Source organism: Oncorhynchus masou, chromosome 30 (genome assembly GCF_036934945.1).
Source record: "Oncorhynchus masou masou isolate Uvic2021 chromosome 30, UVic_Omas_1.1, whole genome shotgun sequence".
Classification (NCBI taxonomy): domain Eukaryota; kingdom Metazoa; phylum Chordata; class Actinopteri; order Salmoniformes; family Salmonidae; genus Oncorhynchus; species Oncorhynchus masou.
The window spans coordinates 19,724,853-19,734,116 of NC_088241.1; the positions used below are offsets into that span (position 1 = coordinate 19,724,853).

General features: G+C 43.1%; 1 protein-coding gene across 1 annotated transcript in view; it reads right to left on the minus strand.

Moving 5' to 3' along the window:
• LOC135522277 (synaptic vesicle glycoprotein 2A-like) overlaps positions 1-8,971 on the minus strand; it is a 48,510-nt gene extending 39,539 nt beyond the window's left edge. The window contains exon 1 of the mRNA XM_064948381.1: positions 8,768-8,971. The gene's annotated coding sequence lies outside the window, so the exon portion shown is untranslated. The remainder of the gene's footprint in view (positions 1-8,767) is intronic.
• Positions 8,972-9,264: the final 293 nt, after the last annotated feature.

Here is a 9,264-nt window from a genome sequence, read left to right on the forward strand (position 1 = left end):
ATTGGCTGACAGCCATGGTATATCAGACTGTATACCACGGGTATGACAAAACATGTACTTTTACTGCTCTAATTACGTTGGTAACCAGTTTATAATAGCAGTAAGGCACCTCTGGGGTTTGTGGTATATGGCCAATATACCATGGCTAAGGGCTGTGTCCAGGCACTCTGCGCCGCACCTAACAGCCTTTAGTTGTTGTATTTTGGCCATATACCACACCCCCTTGTGCCTTATTGCTTAAATATACCTCAAGCAGTATCCAATGTATCAAGTTTCTGGTTGAGCCATATTTTCACACCATACTCCCAGCAAAACCTTGGCTTGCCTCAGTGTCATGTGTGCAGAGCACTGCATGTTGGGCCGTGTCAGTGCGGCCCACTCACTCCTGGCACACGTCTGGTCTGTTTGAAGTGATCCCCACAGGGTCCAGTCAACAAACCCCTATGTTGGCACCATTCTGTCCACCATGGTGAAACACATACACACTGAGGAGGATGTGTATCTAGTCAAGTCCATTTGATTGGGCAGTATTCTGTTCAACAGGAAGCACATAACCCCATTACACTTGGATAGGTATTACTATCAATACAGGTGTGTGGACCATAATCATCTCCAGTGTACAGTACACATCGAGCGAGAGACCAAATTCACAGTCTTGTGAGTGTCTTTTTTGCTTTCTATAATTTCCTCAATACCAGAAAGCGTGTTAGTGAGGGGGTAGCAAACAACATGGAATACAAATATCTCAACATCTGTTTGTAACAGACTAACTGCAATGGAAATATATGTCCTTCGAGAGACTAAATATTGAACTAAATGAGGAACCAGTGGTCCAAAACTAAAGATCCTATGAATATACTGTAGAATGCTCCTGGATGTGTGAAATGAAAGTAAACGTGTTTAAATTGGTTCCCCTTGGAGCGGGTGAGGTGCCGCTCTGAAAGACCAGACAAACCAAAACCTTTTCACTTCTAATTCGAAGAGAAAGTTGCATGAGTTGCAGTTTTGAGAATACAACATGATAGACTAGACAGTCTGTCTAGGTAATAAAGTCATTGCCCTCAAGGAATAAGTCTAGGTAGACAATAGAGTGCTCTGTTGAGGTAAGGCAGACAGGTAGAGAGCCTTGGAACTCCCGTGAGGACATACATACATGCTCGCACGCACGCACTCACACACACCTTTTAATTTGATGTCAATCTACCACAAACTGCAAAGAAAGGAGAGAAAAGAGTATCATATTTAAAAAAGAAAGTTGTGAAAAATAGGGAAGGGTGAGGTGAGGTTGTTACAGTAACTTTCAGAATATGATCTACTTAGATAGCTAAGTTATGACTCAGTTCCTTTTCCTCTCTTGCCGTAATTCAGATGTCTGCTGCTCTGGTCTGAGAGTCCAGGGGTGGCCTGGTATGGTCGAAACATCCATCAGTTATTGGCTGCTCTGGGGTAAGTGTGCAGGGGTTGCCTGGAGCGATCAAACACCCATCCATTATTCATGCCTGGTTTTCTGGGCACAAGGACAGGATTGCAGCGGCCAAGTCATCCCTCAATGATGATGTATGTTGAAAGTTTCCTCAAGTGTAGTTGCACAAACCATCAAGCGCTATGATGAAACCGGCCCTCATGAGGACCGCCACAGGAAAGGAAGACTCAGAGTTACCTCTGCTGCAGAGGATAAATTCATTAGAGTTAACTGAACCTCAGATTGCAGCCCAAATAAATGCTTCACAGATTTCAAGTAACAGACACATCTCAACATCAACTGTTCAGAGGAAACAGTGTGAATCAGACCTTCTTGGTCAAATTGGTGCAAAGAAACCACTACTAAAGGACACCAATGAGAAGAAGAGACTTGCTTAGGCCAAGAAACACGAGCAATGGACATTAGACCGGTGGAAATCTGTCGTCTGGTCTGAGGAGTCCAAATTTTAAACGTTTGGTTCCAACCGCCTTGTCTTTGTGAGACGCAGAGTAGGTGAACGGGGGATTTCTGCATGTGTGGTTCCCACCGTGAAGCATGGAGGAGGAGGTGTGGGGGTGCTTATTTAGAACTCAAAGGCACACTTTGTCAGCATGGCTACCACAGCATTCTATAGTGATACGCCGTCCCATCTGGTTTGTGCTTAGTGGGATTATCATTTGTTTTTCAACAGGACAATGACCTCCAGGATGTGTAAGAGTTATTTGACCAAGAATGAGAGTGATGGAGTGCTGCATTAGATAAGCTGGCCTCCACAATCACCAGACCTCAAACCAATTGAGATGGTTTGGGATGAGTTGGACCGCAGAGTGAAGGAAAAGCACCCAACAAGTGCTCAGCATATGTGGGAACTCCTTCAAGACTGTTGGGAAAGCATTCCTCATGAAGCTGGTTGAGATAATGCCAAGAGTGTCCAAAGCTGTCATCAAGGCAAAGGGTGGCTACTTTGAAGAATCTAAAATCTAAAATATATTTTGATTTCTTTAACACTTTTTTGGTTACTACATGATTCCATATGTGTTTTATTCATAGATTTGATGTCTTCACGATTATTCTACAATGTAAAAAATAGTGAAATCAAGAAAAACCCTTGAATGAGTAGGTGTGTCCAAACTTTTGGCGGGTACTGTACCTAGAAAGAGACTCAAAGGAAATGTATTTCTTCATTTGATTACATTGTGTCACTGCTGCCTGAACACTGCACTGGCTAGACCCTCCTGGGTTGGGCATTGCAGGGTGGAGGTATACCTGAGAGAGGATGATGAGAGGCTGTTCAGCAGGAGCAGCAAACAGAGAGTAGACAATATCTATTTATTTAGCTGTTCCTTTCTGTCCAGCTCCAATGCCCATGTTTGGATGTGCGTAAACACACTCCTTTCATTGCTCATATAGTAGCTCCACTTAACCAGACAGTATGCCTGGTTCTGCAGAGAAAGAGAGAGAGAGGTCCCCTCTGGAAAGGGCGCAGCCCAACATGAGTCACGTCATCACTGTCATCATTCCCTGGGTGGAACCTCAGTGTGCGTAGTCAACCTGGGCTCACTACAGCAGTCGGCAACACCATGTCAAACAGCATGTCATCCCAGCATCCATTTTAGTTCCCCACACTGCTATATGGATATTCAAAGAAAAAACAGCTGTGGATGCATTCCCAGTGCCTATAATGACAAAAGTCATTATAAGGATCTGTGGAAGTTGCCCTTGCTACAGAATAGTTGAATATACACAATATTGTACTATTTGAGAGGGCTTCTTCATGTCAGTTTTGAGAGGCAACAAGGGAATGAAATGGGTGATATATGCAGAGGGAGACAACTCAATGAGCTTGTATACCCTTCAACGATGTAACAGTCCATAGGTTTTAACAGTACAGTACTTGAATTGGATGTTGGTGGTATCCATGTCAAGGGGAACTACTTTGTACCACTCCTGTCCACCTTTAAACAGAGGCTCGGATTCTCTAATAGAAGCTATTGGCATTTGATTATACCTACTGTAATGCCTGAGTTGTAATGCCTATGTATGAAATAATAGATATGTAGAGGGTTTTTACCATTTTTATGGTCGTTTCATGACTCATAACAACAATGTTTTAGTTAATCTACTGTTTCAAACGTAGCAGCAGGTGTAGATGCTAACAAAATGATGCCCGGCTTTGAACTGAAATATGAGAAAATCGTGACTATGTGTGTTGGATTTGACAATTGTGAAAGGTTGGAGAGGAAAGTATAAAATGTCCTTGCTGGAGAAAGAATCTTACGAACAGGAAATTGCACACTGCAGTGAAACACCAGAGAGGAGAAGGTGATTTCTCTAACAGAACCCAATAATATACTGCAGGGATTATGGGAGGAGAAGATTATGATTCTGGGGACTGGGGTACTCTCGATGCAGATATCCTCACCACTGCATTCTGTAGAAACTATGGCAAGCTCTCCATTCTCAGTGTTATGCATTGGCTTAATACCATTTGTTGCTGTTGCAAATTTAGCCCATGTGAAGCATTTGAAATTGCTACTATACAGCGACAAGGTTTGCTCTTGTTTTCCTACTGCGTGCACTGAGGCTATTTGTTTTGCTACCGCTTTACAGTTTGGTTTACAACATTACATTCCTCTGAGGTAGATACCCCTTATGGCAGATTAAAAGCAAATGTGCTGTCAGTGGAAGACGGATGGTAATGTGTTTTGAGAACTCCGTCGAGACACAGAAAAAATGCATTGATTATCTCTCAGTTGTACAGTCAATCTATAAGAGAGTAGAAATGTAAAACACGTAAGTATGTATTTGACCGATGGACTGTGTTTCTGGGTCGCTAGGCGGTGATGGAAGTGGACTGTCTAAATTTACCAACACCTGCACTGATCAAGTGATCTCAGCGATATGTATTGGATACTGGTGGATGAGAATGAGTTGAATGTCTGTGTTGCTGGTCCACAGGCTATTTCAGACTGTTTTAGGGTGTGTTATGGTAATGCATTAAGCCACAGTGCTCACAGTGCTCACAGCCACCGCCGGAGTCAAGTTGTAACTTGTGACAAGGCTCATCTTTGAGGACAGCCCAGAGTACACCCTAATCAGCAGAGGTAGCAGGCAGAAAATAAGAACACCAAAATGTCCAGCTCCCTTCCCTGTCATCTGGCTAACTGTGGAGGCTGGAGCTGCTGTCGCATATCCATGATACTCTCCCTCTTCAATGGATAACCTCCATTATATTGTTATTGTACAATTAGCCCAACTCTCCCTTAGTATAGCCACCCAGAGCTTGATCCAGAGCCCCTTGTGTCTCAATACTTCCCCAGTTTGTCAAGCTTGCGGGTACTTGATGTACTTGATTGTACTTCTGTGCCACATCACTGCTCAAGGAGCCCAAACAGCCACTGTATTTAATGAATACTGCCTTTAACGCCACTTTACAACTGGCTCATCTGGCCTCAACGGGTTGTTGAACAAGCACAAGCAACAGAGGGAGTAATATCAAAACTTCAATGAATTATGCATTGAAGAGGAATGTATCATCATGGGCATGACTGTAACTGTCGCCAACCTGAACTGCCATGCCATTCTCAATGTATTCTGTTTGACTCTGTACTCTACAGTACACACACCTTTCAGAAGTAATCTCTCAAGGTTACACTACAATGAGTATTGCAGCATCAGAAGAGTAGTGAATCAGCCAAGAGTCTCACGGAGGAATTACTGCAAGGTTAGAGAAAAACATACATTTATAAACTCAACCAAAAAAGAAACGTCCCTTTTTCAGGACCATGTGTTTCAAAGAAAATTCTTAAAAATCCAAATAATTTCACAGATCGTCTTTGTAAAGGGTTTAAACACTGTTTCCCATGCGTGTTCAATGAAACATAAACAATTAATGAACATGCACCTTTGGAACAGTTGTTAAGACAGTAACAGCTTACAGACGGAAGGCAATTAAGGTCACAGTTATGAAAACTTAGGACACTAAAGAGGCCTTTCTACTGACTCTGAAAAACACCAAAAGAAAGATGCCCAGGGTCCCTGCTCATCTGCGTGAACGTGCCTAATTGGCTGACCACACTGCTCGCGTCGCAAAATAAATTTAGGAATCTATGTTATTCAATTATTGCACCCACACTGCTCGCGCGCGCCAACGAGCGTCTGCGTTGCCAAGGGCTAAAATATAAGTAATTCCTATTTCTGACGCAGATCGCGCTGCAAGTCCTGCCTCTCCCATCTCCCCATTGGATTATAGAAGCAGGTACCCACCTGCCATCTCCTCATTGGTTATACCCACGTGGGTAATTGAAAGACGAATTGTATTGCCGGTTGTCGTGGTAATACTATGAAAGTTTAGATGCCAATCACCATATAAGTTCAAAGATGAAAAGGCTTAGAAGGAGGGAGAGAGATGACTAGAAACGATTCAGTTGACCGTTTTATGCTTGGACTAATTGTCGGAGTAGTGCATTTCAGGTAAAATAACAACCTAATGTTTATATCCCAGGACAAATTAGCTAGCAACAGCAAGCTAGCTAAATAGGACAAATTAGCTAGCAAGTGCAAGCTAACTAGCTAAATTGCCAAAATGTTTAATGCTTTTCGACCTGTCCCCAAATGAATGTCATTGGTTCAAAGTTTGTTTTGATATTTAAACCTGCATGTCGTGATCGCGTTTGGTGTGACAACATAAATTTATGCACGATGGGACACGATGGGGCACGCACGCAGCCGGTATGGGTTCCGTGTTAAGTATGCTGCAAGGAGGCATGGGGACTGCAGATGTGGCCTGGGGAAAAAAATGCAATGTCCGTACTGTGAGACCCCTAAGACAGCGCTACAGGGAGACAGGACGGACAGCTGATCGTGTAACAACACCTGCACAGGATCGGTACATCTAAACATCACACCTGTGGGACAGGTGCAGGATGGCTGCCGAGTCACACCAAGAACACAAAATCCCTCCATCAGTGCTGAGACTGTAATAGGCAGAGAGAGGCTGGACTGAGGGCTTGTAGGCCTTTTGTTAGGCAGATCCTCACCAGACATCACCAGCAACAACGTCACCTATGGGCACAAACCCACCGTCGCTGGACAAGACTGGAAAAAAGTGCTCTTCACTGATGAGTCACAGTTTTGTCACACCAGGGGTGATGGTTGGGTGATGGTCGGGTGATGGTCGGATTTGCGTTTATCTTCGAAGGAATGAGCGTTACACCGAGGCCTGTGCTCTGGAGCGGGATCGATTTGGAGGTGGAGTGTCCGTCATGGTCTGGGGCGGTGTGTCACAGCATCATCGGACTGAGCTTATTATCTTTGCAGGCAATCTCAACACTGTGCGTTACAGGAGAGACATCCCCCTCCCTCATGTGGTACCCTTCCTGCAGGCTCATCCTGACATGACCCTCCAGCATGACAATGCCACCAGCCATACTGCTTGTTCTGTGCGTGATTTCCTGCAGGACAGGAATGTCAGTATTCTACCATGGCCAGCAAAGAGCCTGGATCTCAATCCCATTGAGCACGTCTGGGACCTGTTGGATTGGAGGGTGAGGGCTAGGGTCATTCCCCCCAGAAACGTCCGGGAACTTGCAGGTGCCTTGGTGGAAGATTGGGGTGACATCTCACAGCAAGAACTGGCAAATCTGATGCAGTCCATGAGGAGGAGATGCACTGCAGTACTTAATGTAGCTGGTGGCCACACCAGATACTGACTGTTACTTTTGATTTTGACCCCACTTTGTTCAGGGACGCATTATTATATTTATGTTAGTCACATATCTGTGGAACTTGTTCAGTTTATGTCTCAGTTGTTGAATCTTGTTATGTTCATACAAATGAACACGTTACGTTTGCTGAAAATAAACGCAGTTGACAGTGAGAGGACGTTTCTTTATTTACTGAGTTTATATCTGAGTCACCAACAGCCTTTGCAAGCTACAGCAGGACTTGATTGACATCAAGCATAACAAATGAAAGGGAGGGTAGTAAATACTGTGTCACTATTTGGCAAGCACTGTAACCCAATCCATAGGCCTAGTCAATTAGATTATAAACTGATGTAAATCACAAAGCATCTTCCAATCACATATTGATCTTAATAAATAGTGTGTTAACCAAATAAAATAAACATATATAGGCTATCATTCTATTGGTAAAGGCCATATTGTAGTAAAACCTATCCAAGGTGAGAACACACGGACGTAACAGTGATTGTGAATAAAGCATTGTAAAAGAGATAGGTAGGTGTCAATTGTTGTAAAATAATTTTACAATCAGATCGAATATTTTTCCCAGAATGCCTTTTCTATCAGGCCAATAAGTCAATCAGTAACCGTACCCTATCCATTCATAGACGCTGGGACAACCAGACGTTGCCTTCAAAAATCGACCACATGGGGTTATGTGTCATGTTTTTTAATGGCAAGGTCATTGTAGCAGAACTAACGCCACACTGCAATGACATAGAAAAAAAAATATTTCGTCAATTCGTTTAGTCCTAAACTAGACTCGTTCATCTACAGGTTCACAGAGCGCAAGGTCATTTATCGCGTTCTTCGCGTAATGAATAGGTCGCAGCCGTTTATGCCACTTCTTTTAAAAATTCAAAATAAACAGTCTACATATAGCCTATGTTAAAAACATTCACTGATGCTCAACAGTGTGTGCAGCCTATACCTTATAGTTCAGGTGAATATATCCAACCATCAAATCAAATGCAAGCAGTCCAGAATGGTGAAGGGGCGAGGCGAAGGTGAGAGTCATTATGTAAATCAACTTAACCATAAACTAAACTATGGAAGAGTCTTCACCACTATACGTACACCAACTGTCTATATTTAGCCAGGTTATGTCATGCTTGAGAAGAACTCAGTTTTCAATAGTAATAATGGCTAAGATGTGATAGCGCAGGGATGGAACTGGGATGTAGGTTTACATTATTACGCACGAGGCCACGGCTCAAATTTGGTGGCTTTCGAAATGCTATTCGTTCTTTGGAGATATGTTGTTTTTGTTGTAGAAACAGATGTATATCACGTGTATTTCACTCACAAACGTCGACTTCTCCTCTGTCTCTTTCACTAACAGGCTATTAAGGGATAGGGTGGGGGGTCATTTTCTATCGGTTGTGCGTTCTTGCTATCGCTCAAAATAACATCGGGAGCTCGGCGTGGACAGCCGTGGGAAATTATTGACTAGGCTATTTAACACAATTATTGCATTACTAGCCTAAATGCTCTTGATAAACATCGAGTATGACGAAATAAGCGTGAAATAAATGTAACCAAGACTTATAATCATCCTTACCTTTGGTAGAAAAGGTTCGCGTTTTTCCACTTGACCTTATTAATTAAGTGTATTTGTTTCTTCAGGTTGTCACTGTGTTCAAAAAAATATAAAGATGTTAAAATCCGGTCTATGAAAATTGTTCTGTGGTCACCTTCCCAGTTTAGAATACAACCTAACCCTGTTATGTGCACAAGGCTGACGTGGTACGACAGCGCTACCCTACCACACAGCATCCTTCTTGGAGCATCCCCCTCCTCTCGAGCATCCATCCCTCTCCTCTCGCGTACCCCATTCTCTTCAGAGAGGGGGTTCCTCTTTTGCTCCAGTGTGGACGTTAGAATGTCAATGGAGCCGTATGCTGTTTGTGACGTGGCATTCATTAATTCTTCAAACCACGGAAGCATTTGAAGACATATTATGATATAAGGGTTTTTTCGTTTTTATAGACGCTATAGATTTCTTACCAAACTGATATGGATTCGACTTAGATTTTCGCCATAATCACCAAATTGTTG